Source organism: Pongo pygmaeus, chromosome 1, assembly GCF_028885625.2.
Source record: "Pongo pygmaeus isolate AG05252 chromosome 1, NHGRI_mPonPyg2-v2.0_pri, whole genome shotgun sequence".
Taxonomy (NCBI): domain Eukaryota; kingdom Metazoa; phylum Chordata; class Mammalia; order Primates; family Hominidae; genus Pongo; species Pongo pygmaeus.
In genome coordinates, this window is record NC_072373.2 from 113,003,655 (window position 1) to 113,021,373 (window position 17,719).

At 42.5% G+C, this 17,719-nt stretch overlaps 1 long non-coding RNA gene across 1 annotated transcript; it reads right to left on the reverse strand.

Moving 5' to 3' along the window:
* Positions 1 to 4,985: 4,985 nt before the first annotated feature.
* Positions 4,986 to 17,431, reverse strand: LOC129015007 (uncharacterized). The gene is made up of 4 exons (XR_008494490.1): positions 17,346 to 17,431; positions 16,690 to 16,786; positions 5,582 to 5,637; positions 4,986 to 5,132 (listed from the first exon to the last, which is right to left on the reverse strand). It is a non-coding gene; the product is annotated as an uncharacterized LOC129015007 (long non-coding RNA).
* Between the last annotated feature and the right edge of the window lie 288 nt (positions 17,432 to 17,719).

Genomic DNA, 17,719 nt, shown 5'->3' on the forward strand with positions numbered 1-17,719 from the left:
GAGAAAGCCCCAACAAGCTGCATATGCCCCTTGTGCCTGCTTTCTTCTGCCTGCTTTCTTCTGCCTGCTTTTTTCTGCCTGCTTTGTTCTGCCGTGCTGGCAGCCGGCCAGACAGTGCCCATCCGCAGTGAGGGCGGGTCTTCCTCTCCCAGTCCACTGACTCATATGTCAGTCTTCTCTAGAAACACCCTCACAGACGCACCCAGAAAAAGTGCTTCACCAGCCATCTAGGCATCCCTCAATCCCATCAAGTTGACACCTAATATTAACCATCACAGAATTCATCTGAACAGTCAGCCCTTGGGTCATGCTTCATGGGTATTTTTGTTACACACATATGCCTGGAACAAGTGCCCAGTGTGCTCTTTGGAACAATTATAAAGTCATCATTATTCTGGATGATGATTTTAGGTTTGGATGATAAATGTTTTGTTTTGGTCGTGTATGTTTTTGAATATGGTCAAGCCTGAGCTAAGTCTCTATAATTTTCTTGCTTTCCAGGAAGGAGTGAAATATTTCTTAACTCGGTAGGAATGTAGTGAATTACAGTGTTTGCTTCTCCTTGCAAAGTGGAGAGTGTTTTTTGCCAGAGCAATTGTTTGCAAGAGCAGCCAGCCCAGAGGACTACAGAAGGACATTCAGGCAGAATATTCACCTCTCCCTAGAAAAGAGTCTATAAAAGAGAACTAAGAGTGTTCAATGGACAGTTTCTGCCCTTCAAGTGGCATTATTGAAGTATAATGATCCCAAAGCCCTTGAGACTATTGTGTTCTGATGGGGCTGTTGTACTAGGTGCCACAGGATGAGATCATAGGCCTGGAGTGAGGGCTGGGTTTCCTGGGGGAATAGATGTCCCATCATTGGTCACCAGGGAGGAGCAGGTGTTGGGCAGGAAATAAGTGCAGGGAGGCAGCTTGAGAATCCCTTCCCCTTTCTGGGTCTTAGGAGGGGTGGGGCTGGGATTCTAGGCAGAGCAGACCTGATTTGAGGGCACTTGCACTGTGTGCAGTTGTGCTGGCTCACGCCACATGACAGGATAGGAGCCCTGTAGGAAGACAGTGCAGCTTTGTCCAACAGAGTGCGGCCAAGCTGTGCTCCCAAGGGCTGCCCTTGCTTGGAGAAAGGCATGTCTTTTTCTTGACACAAAGGTACCACCTACTAACCAAACCCTTACCTGACAAGGACCTGCCCACCAAGTGGGATCTCTGTCTTCTAATGTATCTGCCTGCCTTGCGGGTGGGGAGAGGGGACACATTTTTCTATTTTTTTCAGCCTGGTGAAGCTTTTTCTGCCCACAAAGACATCTTCTGCATGCCAAGCCATCAGCCTGCTTAAGGTGGGTACATTTTCATCACTGGGCGTTTCTAAATCTGAGTCTGAGGATCCTGAAATTCACAACATCTTTTAATTGTTGTTAGTTATTATCTGCCTTGTTCTTTCTTTCTTTAGCTTTTTAAAAATTAAAATAGAGACAGCATCTCACTATGTTGCCCAGGCTGGTCTCGAACTCCCAGGCTCGAGCAGTCCAGTCACCCTGGTCTCCCAAGTGTTGGGATTACAGGCATGAGCCACCTTGCCCAGCCCTTTCTTTCACTTTTGAATGTTTATTATACACTTGTTAAGAGTCAGAGATTTACTGAGCTCCTACTGCCTACCAAAAACTGTTCTAGACCTTGGGGTTACATAAGTGGGGGTGTGGGTGGGGTGCAAAAATTCCTGTGCTTGTGCAGCTTGTGTATTAGAGAGAGGATTGTGCTCTGGGGACTCAGGGAATGCTGTGTCCTGTGCTTAGGATGGAAGGCAAAGGGAAGCCCGGCATCCCTCATCTCAGGTGCTGGCAGTAGCAGAGCTGGCTACTATGCCCTGCAGAGGGTCCGTATCCTGAGTGTCATTAGCATCAGGGGATGATTTGGGGTGGTGAACAAGCATTTGCAGCCCAGCACCCAGAGAGAATCTCAGAAATATCTGAGGAACCATTTGCAAGAGCTAAATTCTGCTGGGGTATTTAATGGGTGTGTGAAGTCTGCTCAGAGCAATTATATGTGGCTTTGGTTCCCTCTAATCAGCACTAATTCTGCCCTTTCCAGTCTGAAGATGGGTCTTCTTGACTGAGAATCGGGATGTAAAGTACAATTTGAGGAGTTCTGCCTGTGTTGTTTTGTTTTGTTTTGAGACAGAGTCTCGTTCTCTGGCCCAGGCTGGAGTGCAGTGGTGCAATTTCGGCTCACTGCAACCTCCTCCTCCTGAGTTTAAGCCATTCTCCTGCCTCAGCCTCCTGAGTAGCTGGGACTACAGGCATGCATCAGCACGCCTAGCTAATTTTTTTTTTATTTTTAGTAGAGACAGGATTTATCTGTGTTGGCCAGGCTGGTCTCGAACTCCTGACCTCAGGTGATCCACCTGCCTCAGCCTCCCAACATTGTGGGATTACAGGCATGAGCCACCGCACACAGCCTGAATTCTGCCTTCTTGCTATCATCTGTTAACAAAATACAATTAGCCCCAATTAGCCTCCCTTTTCTCTTGAGCTGTCTTCTCATTGAGAGTCTCTTTTCTGAACACTTCTGAACTCTGCTTTCTGAATGGGTTCTGCCTGAGCCCCGGATACCACCAACTTTGCAAAAGCTGGCTCCTCTTAGGGTCCCTATCACTTCCACTTCTGCAGAGCACTTAGGTACAGGGTAGCAGTCCCTCTCATTTCTGTCTTTAAACTATGAAAGATGAAATTGTCAGCATGAGGAGAATTTATCAGACACCCAGGTCTAGAAGAAGGATATTCCCAGCTATCCCCACTCGATCTTGCCTCCGTGCCAGCGTTGTCAAATGTGTCGTCAGAAGGCCTGCTTATGCCTTTGGGCCCCGAGGGCAGAGCCACCCGCTTGTGGACAAGCAGGAAGAAAAGCCACAGCTCAGCAGCAGACAGCCATCTGGTAAAATTCCATGCGCAACTTTGTGTCTGCTGGCTCCTGCCCCTCCATCCATCCACCCCAGCAGACCCCTTATGGTTTCTAGCCTCTGTTCCTAGGTCCTCCTCTACCTATGTCTGCCCACGTTTCAACTCTCTTTCTAGATTTGTCTCACCTGTGTCACCTGGTTTCTGCTCTTTGATTGACCTTGAACCCATATTTGTCTACTCTTGAGTCAATCCATTTTGCTTCCAGTCCCTGCGCCCAGACGTGCCCACTTCTGGAACTGCCTACCAGGGTCAGCCAGTTGCTGCTGCCTGGCTCTTGGCTTTCTATGCCTCCAGGCCCTGATTCTCCCTGCCAGTGAGCTGCATGTGGCTCTCTGCCCCAACCCAGCATGTGGACTGTGATTCTCAGGAGTGTGGCTTCCAGGCCTTACATCTGGCTGCACAACCTCGTGTGCAGACCACAGTCCCCCTTCCCTCTCTCTCCTTACCTTCTCCGTTACTCTGTCTACTAATGGTTTGTGTGTTTTCATGCAGGAGCTCTCATCATGGTCTCCTCCACTCCACTCCCTCCTAGCTCTGTCTTTTGAGAAAGGAATGCTGTTCCATTGCTGCCATCCCACCTGCCTGGGCTCAGAGAACCAGCACAGGCACAAGGGCTTTCCTGAGCTATGATCTCAAGGTCACTTGTATCAGTACCTATACTCTGTCACCCGGGGTGCAGACATCCAAGACTGCAAAGTTTTATTCTCCCTGGTTATTTTATTTCCTGTGAATTACTGGAGATTTCCTCCATTCTTCTTGTGGTTTCTATTTCTTTTCTTTTATCAGGCTCTATAATTTTGCTGTTGTAGCCAGTGCATTGTTTTGTACATTCTTGGTTTTAAAAAAATGACAGAAATTCAATTCCAATAAGCGCCAATGATAGAGAGGATTTGTGGGCTCCTGTAACCAAAACAAGAAGGGCAGAAACAGGGTTGGACATCAGTGGCCACTTGAACCAGAAGCTGGAGGCTCTCGGGACACACTCTCCTCACCCTTTTTTCCTGCTTGCTGCAGGCAGCTCTATGCTTTCTGGCTGGCTTTCCTCTCAGGCTGGAGGCATGGATGCCAGCAGTTCCCATCTCACATGTTCCCAGCTTTGGGTCCAACAGGGAAGGACTTGCTTCTTGGTTCAAAACACCTTTGAAAGCACCTGGTTAGGCCAAGCACGGTGGCTCATGCCTGCAATCCCAGCACTTTGGGAGGGCAAGGCGGGTGGATCAGCTGAGGTGGGGAGTTCGAGACCAGCCTGAGGTGGGGAGTTCGAGACCAGCCTGACTAACATGGAGAAACCCCATCTCTACTAAAAATACAAAATTAGCCAGGCGTGATGGCACATGCCTGTAATCCCAGCTACTCGGGAGGCTGAGGCAGGAGAATCACTTGAACCTGGGAGGTGGAGGTTGCAGTGAGCTGAGATTGCACCATTGCACTCCAGCCTGGGCAACAAGAGCAAAACTCCATTTCAAAAAAAAAAAAAAAGCACTTGGTTAATATCTTGGAATATTAAGTCATCTTACAGTCTGAGGGAAAATGAGAGAAGCCCTTACAGAGCCTCATCATTGGGGGGATGTTCCTAAGTGAAAGGATGTCAGTGCCAGAAAGAAGGAGTCTTGGCAGATGATAAATGTCCACTGCAGACCAAGATTAAATACATCTTGGCTCTGACCATCTCTCATCTCTTTCCCTCTAAGTGCTCTTCCCCAAGTTAGGAGAAGTCTTCTTTTCCAGAAGTCTTTCTGTTTGACAACTTGGTTATGGAGAATGTGACCCCAGTACACAAAGTTTTCTGTGGGCAAAATGGGGAAGGAATATATATTGACAACAATGGTGGTGAAAAGAGAGAGGGAGAGGAGGATCAGATTACACTGTAGTTTTCACATGCCACTCAGCAAATCTAGACCAAGTCTCTAGCAATATTTTCATTGACATAACTCAAGTACATCTTTGGGCTTTCATTATAACTGTGAGTGGATACCTGTTATAGAGACAAGTGGTTAGCACTAGAGCAATGGTTTTCAGAGTTTCAGATGCAGCAGAACACTGTTTATTTATCACAAAGAAAATAGCATGAACTTTAATATGTAGAACAGATCAGACCAGTTATACTGTAATTGAAGTTTTCCTTCTGCTACCCTCCACAGGAACCTGAGCTCCACAGGACTCAATGAAAAAGCAACTGTAACAGAAGAGATAGGTAAGTTATGTTCTCTGTTTACTTTATGTCTGAATTTACTTTGAAACGCTTCGGCACTGGCAGTGTGATTTGCTTGTATATGTTATTTAGATGTAATCTGCACCCAAGGGATGATAACTTGCTGTAATTGGGAATGCATACTCCAGGGACAGTTAGCTAATATTTACCAAGGCAGCAGACAACAGAGAAAATGAGAGCCAAGTGAAAGGAGAAACCCCTTATAAAATCATCAGATCTTGTGAGACTTATTTACCACCATGAGAACAGTATGGGGGAAATCGCCCCCATGATTCAATTATCTCCCCCCAGGTCCCTCCTACGACATGTGGGAATTATGGGAGCTACAATTCAAGATGAGATTTGGGTGGGGACACAGCCAAAACATATCACCCGATAACAAGGTTAAGAAGGGGAAGAGCCAATATCCTCACCTCCTCAAGGTTGGATCCAACTTTTGTGGGGCCTGAGACTTACATACCTTCAGGGTCTTCTTTGAAAAAGAAGTATTAAAAATTATACATACAAAATTATCTATGAAAATGAATGTTTATACAGAATGAGAAAAAAAATGACTTCAAATTTTTTTTTTTTTTTTTTTTTTGAGATGGAGTCTCTCTCTGTTGCCCAGGCTGGAGTGCAGTGGCGTGATCTCAGCTCACTGCAACCTCCACCTCCAGGGTTCAAGAGATTCTCCTGCCTCAGCCTCCCGAGTAGCCAGGATTACAGGCATGCACCACCATGCTGGGGTAATTTTTGTATTTTTAGTAGAGACGGGGTTTCACCATGTTGGCAGCTGGTCTTGAACTCCTGACCTCAGGTGACCCACCCGCCTCGCCCTCCGAAAGTGCTGGGATTACAGGCGTGAGCCCCTGTGCCTGGCCGATGACTTCAAATTTTAAAAAGTTTACAAATACCACAAAAATCCCCCAAATAACACAGTATTTCTATTAATTAATGGTTGATATGGCTGTGTAATACATTTTCTTATGTTTTTTGCTGCTTCCTCTTTGATGGCCTCTTCATGTCACCAGCATGTTGTAATACTTTCTATAGAGAGAATAAAATAATTTGGTGCTTCCTCTAACTTGGTTGATCAAAATTTTTTCCATGTTAATTTTTAAGATTCATAAAACATGGAACTTCAATAGACATGTTCACTCTTTGTAGTTCTTCCACAAGGTTGCACACTATAAACAGAAAAATTCTGATGAATTTAGTTTTGCATAATATCTTCACAAAAGAAAACATTATGGAATGTTTATAATTGTATACCCTGCGTATAGAGCACACTCCTGACAGAATGTCCTTTACTAGAAATGGATGAGAACGGAATCCTCCACTTAGAATTGTTTATGTCTTGATGGAAAGACACTTTCAGAGATTAGTTTCTGGCTTTGCACAATTAAAACCTTGTTTCTTCCCCACTCCCTGTAAGGATCCAGTGCTGGGTGCCATAGCATAGGTTCATGTTCATAGGTGCTCTGGTTCTGTATCTTCCTGTTATATCACTTGGTAAGTTTGCCCCGTGGGTGGTAAGAATATTCCTGCACAGGTCAGCTAGGAATAAGTTAACTATACATGGAAATGCCTGCAAACCACATAAATACCTCCCACTAAACCTCAGCTAAATGTATCACCAACTCAACTTTCCTTAACTAGATCCCCAAAATGCTTACAGTCACTCCCCACCACCTGAAAGGGGAGACTGGCTGAAAGAAATTCATAATGGAAAGAGAGAGTGCCTTATTCCATTGTGGTTCAAATCCGTCCTTTGCAACATTTATAAAACCGTCTACCATGTAAACAGATGGCTGGGGACCCTCCCAGGGCCTTGGAAGTGGTCCATCACATGAGAGCGCTGATATTTAGCTTCATTTGTTTCATAATACAATGCCTCTCCACCAAACTGTAGAGGGTCACCAATATTTACCTTGGGAACAGCCAGTTGAATTAGGTGGGTTTGCAACAAAGGGAATAAATGGAAGACAGGCTTTTTCTATTTATAAGCTTCTGCTTATAATCATCAGCAAAACAGTCACACATAAAATAACTGCCAAAAACTTAACAAAACTACATGGCCAAAAGTGCAATTTAATATAGTAGAAATGAAGTACAAATTACAACAAAGGTGGGTGAATAAAGAGGGTGGATGGATTAATCATAGGAAGTTTTCTGGAAAAGGTGAGCTTGAAATAGCTTTTGTAAGGAGTGAGGCATAGAAAGAAAGGGGAAAATGCATTTGAGGAAGGCCTGAAAGGTCTAAATACACTGAAGAACATCAAATTGTATATAGGGATCAGCTGAAAATTGACTGGAAAGGCGTGTTCATGAAACACAGCATAAAATTAAATTTTAATAAGCCTGTTTATGGTCAGAACAAAGTAACTAGTGCACATCTGGTCCACCAAGTGTCAGCAACTAGAAAACTACACAAAAATATTAATATCTGAAATAGTTATTTTCAGTTATTGAACAACAGACATTTCAGGCGTGAGATCTCAGAGAGATGAGAAACAAGTGAGGTGAGCCCTGCCATAGCCCTAGCCTTTTATTTCAATGCATTTTCTGGACCAGTTGCAGGAAAGGGGAATTCAGTCAGAGTATGGCAGTCTCATTGACTCAAGAAGTCAGAGACTGGAGTTCAGGAAGGCTGAGGCAGCTGGATGGAACTTGTGAGACAGAGTAGCAGAGTGAAAGAGCAACACAGAATAAGTTCCAGAAATCTGCAGAGGATCCTCTTGAATCTTTGGCTAAATAATAAGATGTATATGTTTAAAGTGAAACTCCATAAACCCTGGGAAATAATAAATGATTAAGGAAAGATAAATTATGGGGAACTATAAACTGAGCAACTACCAGAGCTTGCACAGGATTGGGAGATATTTGAGTTCAGGCCAGCCAGAATGGAAAGACCTCATTGGGTACTTGATGCATTCAGGTGAAATCCCAGAAAGGTTATGTCTTACTAGTAGGGCTAAACTAGTCCTAGAGCAAAGGATACTCTAGACTCTTTCTAAAAAAGCCTCAAAGGGATAAAGCTGATCTGAAATTAATTTATTGCAAGAACAAAAATCAATAATTTTTAAAGAAACACAAGAAAATTTAGGCTAACAATGGAATATTCACAATTGCCAGTTTCCAGTAAAAATTATTAGACATGCCATAAACAAGAAGTGTAACCCATAATGAAAAGGAAAATCAGAAAATAGAAGCAGATCTAGAAATGACAAAGATGGAATTAGCAAACAAGGACTTTAAAACAATGATTATAAATTTGTTCAAGCAATTAAGGGAAAACAGGAACATAATAAATAAGTAAATGGAAATCATTAAAAGAAACAGGCCAGGCACGGTGGCTCATGCCTGTAATCCCAGAACTTTGGAAGGCCGAGGCAGGTGGATCACCTAAGATCAGGTGTTCAAGACCAGCCTGGCCAACATGGTAAAAACCCATCTCTACTAAAAATAGAAAACATTAGCTGGGTGTGGTGGCAGGCCCCTGTAATCCCAGCTACTTGGGAGGCTGAGGCAGGAGAATCGCTTGAACCTGGCAGGCAGAGGTTGCAGTGAGCTGAGATTGCACCATTGCACTCCAACCTGGGCAACAAAAGTGAAACTCCATCTCAAAAAAAAAAAGAAAACGAAAAAGAAAAAGAAACAAATCAGCCATCTAAAGCTAAAAAATACCCCAATATCTAAAACAAAAAGCCCACTAGGCAGATTTAAAAGCAGATTCTACATTATAGAAGAAAAAAATTAATAAAAGACACATTACATAAACCCTAGAGCAAACTATTAAAAAAAATTATAGCTAATAAGACAATAGTGAAAATAAAATGAAAAAATAAATTTTTTAATTCAAAAGAAGGGAGAGAGAAAGGAAAACAAAACAAAAAAAAATGAAACCAATAAATCAATAGTTAACTGATTTAACACAGCTATATCAAGAATTGTATTCGGTAAAAATGGACCAAAATCATCTATTAAGAGGTACTATTATACTTGGTAGAAAAGTATAGTAGGATCAAAATCATCTATTAAGAGATACTATTATACTTGGTAGAAAAGCAACATCCAACTATATGTTTTCTACAAGGCTTAGTTTTTTAATACAAAGATACATACAGGTAAAAGTTAAAGAACAGAAGATACACCCGGCAAATATTAATTATAAAGCTAGAGTGGCCACTTTGAAATCAGACAAAATAGACTTCATGATAAGAAATATTTCCAGGCCGGGCGCGGTGGCTCACGCCTGTAATCCCAGCACTTTGGGAGGCCGAGGCGGGCAGATCAGGAGGTCAGGAGATCGAGACCATCCTGGCTAACACGGTGAAACCCCGTCTGTACTAAAAATACAAAAAATTGGCCAGGCGTGGTGGCGGGTGCCTGTAGTCCCAGCTACTCAGGAGGCTGAGGCAGGAGAATGGCGTGAACCCGGGAGACAGAGCTTGCAGTGAGCCAAGATCACGCCACTGCACTCCAGCCTGGGTGACAAAGCAAGACTCCATCTCAAAAAAAAAAAAAAAAAAAGAAATATTTCCAGATTAAAGGGAAATATTTCATCATGAAAAAAGGATCAATTGATCAAGAATACTTACAATATTCAATGTATGAGCACCTAACAACAAAGTTTGAACATACACAAAGAAAAAACTGACAGAACTGAAAGAAAAAATACAAAAATACAAAAGTATAGTTTGAGATTTTTAATAACCCTCTCTCAGTAGTTGACAGAACAAAATTTAAAACAAGAAAGTAAAAACTGTCTTCTGCTTGTTGTAGTCCCTCCCCAACCAAACTCCCAATACTATGCCAGTCATCAATTCCAAGCTAATATTTGATGAATGAAAAAAATCCTCAAAATAAGCTTTGTTTTCCATTAAAGAGAAAACAACCCCTAAAAATAAAAAATAAACTTCTACTAGCAAGACAGATACACAAAAATAAATATTAATAATAAAAGAAGGGACAGCATTATAAGTCTTATAGACATTAAAAAATAAAAAGGGGATATTATGAACCACTTATGCCAACCAATTAAAAAGTTTAGTTGAAATGGATAATTCCTTTGAAAACATGAATAACTCAAATTGACACTAGAAGAAATAGAAAATTTCAACAATTCTATGTTAAGCCTAAATAAATTGGATTTGTAACTTAAAATCTTCTGACAAAGTGGACTCCGGGCCTAGACAGATTAAATAATGAATTCTATCAAACACTTAAAAAGGAAATAATACCAATCTTAAGCAAAATCTTTCAGAAAATAGAGGGGGAAGAAATACTTCCCAACTCATTTTATGAAGTCACCATTATTCTAATAACAAAACCAGACAAAGACATTAAAAGAAAATTATAGTCTAATTCCTTATGAACATAGCATAGATAAAAAATTTTTAACAAACTATTAGCAACTAGAATCCAGAAATACAATTGAAATGATAATACATCATGACTGAATGGAGTTTATTCTAGGCATGCAAGGTTATTTAACATTTGAAAATCAATCATAGTCATTCATCACATTAATAGAATAAAAAAGAAAAATCCTATCATCATTTACAACAATGCAAAAAAATCATCTGATGAAATTCAGTGCCTTGTTATGATTTTTAAAACTCAGCAAACTAGGAATAAAAGACAACCATCTTAACCTAATAAAGGAATCAATGAGAAACCTGAGCAAATACTGTAAATTAATATTGAAAGACTCAACATTTTCCCATTAATATTGAGATCCAGGCAAGAATGTTTGTTTTTTCTCTTCTATTCAACATTATATTGGTGTCCCACCAGTAAAATAAGACCAAAAAAAAAAAATTACAGATTAGAAAAACAAAAGTTAAACTTTTTTTATTCACATAGTACACAATTTTCTTTTCTTTTCTTTTTTCTTTTCTTCTTTTAGTTAACAGAGGTGAGGTCTTGCTGTGTTGCCCAGGTTGGTCTCAAACTCATGGCCTCAAGCAGTCCTCCCACCTCAGCCTCCCAAAGTGCTAAGATTACAGGCATGAGCCACCATGCCCAGCCATGTACATAATTTTCTATCTAGAAAATACTAACAAGTCTACCCTGAATGGCTACTACATTAATAAGTGAATTTAGTAAGGTTGTAGAATACAAAGTCAACATAAAAAATCAATTGTATTTCTGTATACAAGCAACAAATAAGTGAGACATTAAAATATAAAACATCATTTACAATAGCATCAGAAATAGATAATATTTTGGAATTAATTTAACTAAGCATGTATAGGACCTATGCTAAAAACTACAAAAAAACTACTGAAAGAAATTAAATACATTTGAAAAATGGAGACACATACCTGTTTGTGAATTGGAAAACTCAATATTGTTATGCTGTCAATTCTCATCACATTGATATATAGATTATACGCAACCCCAATCAAAATCCCAACAGGCATTTTTTCTTTAAGCAATTGTTATACTGAACCTAAAATTTGTAAGAAATGAAAATAGCCTATGTTAGCCAAAACAATTTTGAAAAAGAAGTTCAAAACTGAAGGACTTAATTTGATTTCAAGACTTACTTTAAAGCTACAGTAATCAAGAAGTATTGCCTCTGGCTGCTTCCTCATTATGATGGTAGAGTTGAGTAGTTGTAACAGGAACCATATGGCCCAGAAGGCCTAAAATCCTATCTGGCCTTTCACAGAGTTTGCTGACCTCTGTGATACATGATGCTCATATGTAAGACACTCCTATCTATAACTCCTGGCCTACCAGGTATTATTCCACCACTTTCTCTGTTACTCATTATAGCATATTAAAGTGCAGATAAGGGAAAATAATTTTAGAAATAATCTTTAATCCCTTCTGATTTATTTAAAATCAAAATTGTTCATAGATTTTGGCACTTTATGGTTAATAATATGTTATTTGCAATATCCCTTACAACTGTGTACAAAGCCATAGTGGAAAACCAGTCCTACCAGGATGAAGATAATTACACATTAAATTTGTATTGTATATAAATATGTATATGAGGCATTATAAGCATTATTTGATCCATTTTTTAAATGAGGAGGCTGTCTGGCAAATGCATCTATCTATTAGAGCCTGCAGAAAGTGAGGAAGGCATGGTTAGGAAAAACAGACCAATTGGACAGTGGAATTAATAGGTTCAAATTGGTGATAGATTGGACATAGGTAATGAAGACAAGAAAGTATTGGAAAAGTAATTTTGAGAGTTGTTGGGAATCTGGGTTTTTAGACAGTGTTGCCATTGACCTGGTAGGAAAATTGTGAAAAAACATTTATTTCGCCATTGAGAGCAGATTGATTATGAGTTCCATTTCTAATTGCTTAAAGTGGTGCTTTCCGAATTAATGGATTTACAAAGTACCTGGTCATCTTGTTAGAATGCAGATTCCGATTCAGTAGTTTCGGGACAAGGCCCAAGATTCTGCATTTCCAGTCAGCTTCCAGGTGATTCTGATGTGACTGGTTCAGGAACCACACTTTTTTAGAAAGGCATTAAATGTGACCAAAGGAAATCCAAGTGTAGATTTCTTCTGGAAGATAAAAGGAGGGTCCTGACAGGGAATACTGTTTATGCAGTTGCAAAGAAGCTATTTGTCTTCTCTAGAGGCAAGATACATAACTAAGGGCCTGTAATCTTGAGGAGATTCTCAGTGCAGAGAAGAGAAGGATCCAGAGCAATTAAGGAGAAAGGAGACAGAATAAGAGCTATCAGAAAAATAGAAGAACCAGGAGCATTTAGAGTCCTTAAGGAATCCTACGGAATATTGAATTTCAAGGAGTCAATCGATGAATTCCAACATGCAACTCATTCATCACACCATCTTTCCTGGCCCCTTTTCTTTGCCTCCTTTGGTCTTTTTTCCAGCGCTCTCTAGAATGTAGTAGATGCTTACTGGACTGTCTGTCCAAAGCTTCCCCACTCTTTTTTTTAGGAAAGCCTCCCATCATCAATACGACTACCACAAAAGCTGCCATGTTTTTATGTGACTCTCTGTCCTCTTCCTACAGTTGATTGGTCCAGGCATGGACACCTGATCCCAGCTCAACCAATCATAAATTTCTTCTCTGGGATTATTCAAACTAGGATTCTACAGAGACAAAAGTTGTCAGGTGCAAAACAGTCTTTATAATAGGGAAAGTCGCTAGGCACAAAATCTACTAGTCCTAATATGCAGCCATGTTAGGAGCCAGTAGAGAGAAAAAGTAAAGACAGGTGATGGAAGACAGTCCTAGCAGTGTTCCAGTTTTTGTTCCAACTGTTCCCAAGCCCAGTTACTTTCGTTCCTTTCCCATGATTTGGTTATTCAATGTTCCCTTCAGTGACCCAGAAATTTCCCCCTGTTGCCTAAGTGAGTTTGAGTCACTTGCAACAGAATCCTGACTAATACATGGCAAACCTTATCCCCACTCATTTTGTCTTATACACCATCTTCCTTTGGGCCCCTGCACCCTGTTGACTGCAGCTTTCCCAGGTTTTTCCTTAGAATGACACCAGGCCAAAACCAGCTGCTGGGCAAGGACCATAAACCCCACTGTTGGTCTTGGTGGATGTTAATGTGTCACTGAACACCAATGTACCAAATCGATGTGTTCGTGGCAGCAGCCGAAAAGAGCCCACAAAAGTCTAATATTTGGCACACTGGGGGCTTCACTGGCAGATTGTTAAGACCCTGGGGGCAAAACTTAACTTGCATAAGTATTTGCAATGCACAATTTCCTTTTTATTCATTTACACTAAATTATATTCATTTTTGAATCCCCAAAGTTATTGCTGTTGACTTCTCTCCCCTTACTTCATGTTCTAGATATATTTCCCCGAAACTGAAAGCCGTTTTCATCTCTAGTTTTCTGGATGCCTCAGATCCCAGGTGAGGTTTTATCCCTCCACAGTTCTTTAAGATTAGCAAAATAAATTAACTCCTTAACTGCTGGGAAATTTAAAAAACAAAAAAAACTGCTGTTTTGCAAAAATGCAAATATTATTAGAACGCCCTACTCTCTTCCCTACCCCCAACACACACACACACACACACACACACACACTGGCACGCACACAGGCCTGGCTGCACTCGAGAAGCCCACTCCCACCACCCCTTCTGCAGACAGAAATGCTGGCATTCGTAAGCTGTCACACTGAGGAAGACAGCAGCTGTGTTATTCCATGATTTATAGAACAGATTTGCATTTCCTTGCCTTTGAAGCTTGCCTATAATCTGCCACATAAATATTTGAAAGACAGGATGGTAGAAACAGATCTCAGCAGCTTAATCGAACACTTGGCAGGTAGAGGACTTGGGCTGGTGTTCATTTCAAACACCCCCATTGCCCTGAGGCCTCTTGGTGTGTGTGTACAAAATTGAAATTCAGTGTTCAAACCCAAACCTACAGTCACAATTCCACTTGAAGGAAAAGTCAGAAGAATGCCCCTCTGAAAGCAGGTTTTGTTTCGTCTGGTCTGCTGAGGCAAAAGCCCAGTAGTCTTCCTTAAATTCTGCTCCAGGAAGCAGAAAGCAGGGAGCATAAGTGTCTCAGCCACTCCAGAAGCCCCAAGTGTGCTCATGCAGGGACAGGAGCTCTGCCCTGCCTCACGGAGGCCCTGAGGCCACAGAGAGGCACTTTCACCAGTGAGCAGGCACATTCCTGTCCTGGAGACCAGTCATAACTCTGGCTGCCCCAGAGAACCAGGATTCCCTGGTAGGGGATCAGGCAAGCCTTCGATTTTCCATGCATCCACCTTCATGCAGCTTTTCCCAAAATATGGTATGGAGAACACTTTCTGAAGTTCATGTTAAATGGCCACAGTCACAGTGCTTTTTTTTTTGAGACAGAGTCTCACTCTGTCGCCCAGGCTGGAGTGCAGTGGCACGATCTCAGCTCACTGCAAGCTCCGCCTCCCGGGTTCATGCCATTCTCTTGCCTCAGTCTCCTGAATAGCCGGGACTACAGGCGCCTGCTACCATGCCCGGCTAATTTTTTGTATTTTTTTTTAGTAGAGACAGGGTTTCACCGTGTTAGCCAGGATGGTTTCGATCTCCTGACCTCATGATCCGCCCGCCTCAGCCTCCCAAAATGCTGGGATTACAGGCGTGAGCCACCACACCCAGCCAACAGTCACAGTGCTTTTTAGCCCATTATAAGCTGTAAGTCCTGCAGGAAAAATAACAGTCTAAGTTGATTTAATCTAATTATTTAAGTGGAAAATATGCACTTTTATTTTCACAGTAGTTCTATTAATATACTATTGGAGAATTAAAAAAACGAAAATTGGCCAGGTGCGGTGGCTCACGCCTGTAATCCCAGCACTTTGGGAGGCCAAGGTGGGCAGATCACCTAAGGTCGGAAGTTCGAGACCAGCCTGACCAACATGGAGAAACCCATCTCTACTAAAAATACAAAATTAGCTGGGCGTGGTGGCAGGAACCTGTAATCCCAGCTACTCGGGAGGCTGAGGCAGTAGAATCACTTGAACCCAGGAGGCAGAGGTTGTGGTGAGCCAAGATTGCACCATCGCACTCCAGCCTGGGCAAAAGGAGCAAAACTCCATCTCACAAAAAAAAAACAAAGGAAAATTATGCCCTAGTCTGATTCAATAAATATGTGTTGATCCCCCATATGTGCTCAAGGAGGCTAGCCACAAAGGTGTCTTCACACTCAAGACAGCCCAAGAATGCCACTCATGGCCCACGTGTCTTATCAGAAGTTCTACAAGGTAGAGGGTGGGCAGGGGAACAGAAAGAGGATGCTCTTGAATGTAAAGGACCTTTTATAAAATTCAAAAGGGACAAGGGCAGAAGGCACAGTGAATGGAGACCCAGATTGAAAGTCAGGAGACAAGGTCAGTCTAGCTCTGCCATGAGGTCCATGTTCTTGGTCCAACCACTTCACCTCTCTGGGCCTCTGTTTTCTCATCTGCAGAATGAAGCAGTTGACCTAATAACTTCCAAAGTTTCTTTCATGGTGATATTCTATAGCAGGCTGGGGCTAAATTTAGATTTAGATTTGTCCAAATGATGGAATGACCTCTTTTCCCATCCCTTCACAGATGTCTACCTGGATTCTGGAGCTCCAGGAAAGAACCCCCCTGTGTCCACAACGGGGGGTCCCTGGTGCCTGCAGAACTTAGGACAGGGAGTTGGGGAGGTGGGGTGGTTAGGGACAAAACCCAAATATGGACTCCTTAAGAGAAATTTCAACCTTAAGAAGAAAGGAATCTGATCCAGGCAGCAGCACAGTTGCAAGTCAGAGGAAGCTGCGGTTCCAGGTCTAGGGTGGTGGACTCTACTGTAATCAGCCACCCTGAAGTCAAGCAGACATCTGGGGTGTCTCACCAATCTCCCAGCCCCTAGAATGCCAAAAACCCTGCTTTGAGGCCCTATAATATTATCACATGGGGGTCAGGGAGCTACTCTCCTTCAATACTTCCAAGCAAACTGCCTGGAGCCAAAAGTCCAGGAAGACTAAGCACTTTGCAGATTTGAGTGAGAAATCCCCAGGGACTTCCATAGAAACTGGGAGTCTCAGAAACACCTACCAGGTTGGTTTCCTGAGGCAGTGAGCCAGGGAAGGAGGACTGATGGTGATGTTGCCTCATTTGGATGCTCCATGAGCCTACGCAAGTTTCACAAAAGCTTCAAAGGAAAACAAGATATCAAATGAATCCAGTAACAACATTCTGGGGAAAGGCTACCTGGAAGAGAGACAAAAAGGGGCCAGTTTCCCGAGAAAGTCTAGGGAGGCTGCCTGATGTCACTGCTGACAGTGGAAGCAGGAGGACTCAGCGCTCTCTGGACTGACCAGGCTGTGATGGGTGTGGCAGGCCAGAACTGGGCAGGATCATTAAAACCCTCAGAGAGGTTTTCACTGCAAGAAAGAAGAGCTACCGGGCCTGGAGGGGAATAAGATTGGGGACCCAGGCTGCCAGTGAACTTATGTCCAACCAGAAACTCAGCTGCAGAAAAGTGGTAGGGATTGTTACACCAAACTGAGAATTACAGTCTCTGCCTCCTCAGCCCCTGGCAGAGCTGCCACACATGGCAGCAGCACTGTCCTGCCTCCAGGTGAAATAGGAGCCAGTGGGATCACCCACCACACTGCGGGAGCTATGAGGTGTACAGGAGCGTGGGGAAGGGATATCAACACACATAAAGAAAGTGGTTCCATCCTTGCCTTATATCTGTCTTTTTATACCTCCGTAGATGTGGCCAACAAAATTGCTACATGAATTGGACACTGCCCAAAGAAGTCTTTAACGCCATTCCTGGGTTCTTTGTCAAAACCATGGTGGCTTTTCCTGTCTTCACAGAGCTAAGCCCATTGTTCTGTGGTCCCTGCAGCTGTACCTCTGACCTGGGTGGAGCTGCATGTCTAGGCAGGAGAGGCTTGGGAAGCTAGAGTTGTTGCTGGTGATCTGTTTTCAGCTTGGGGCAGGAGCCAGGCTGGGTGCCAGAAGCAACTTTTGATCAGTCATTAGGCACAGACTTTGCTTCAGCCACATAGCCACCTCATTCCTGCCTTGGGGCCTTTGCACTTGCTGTTGGCTCTGCTTGGAGTCCTCTCTCTTG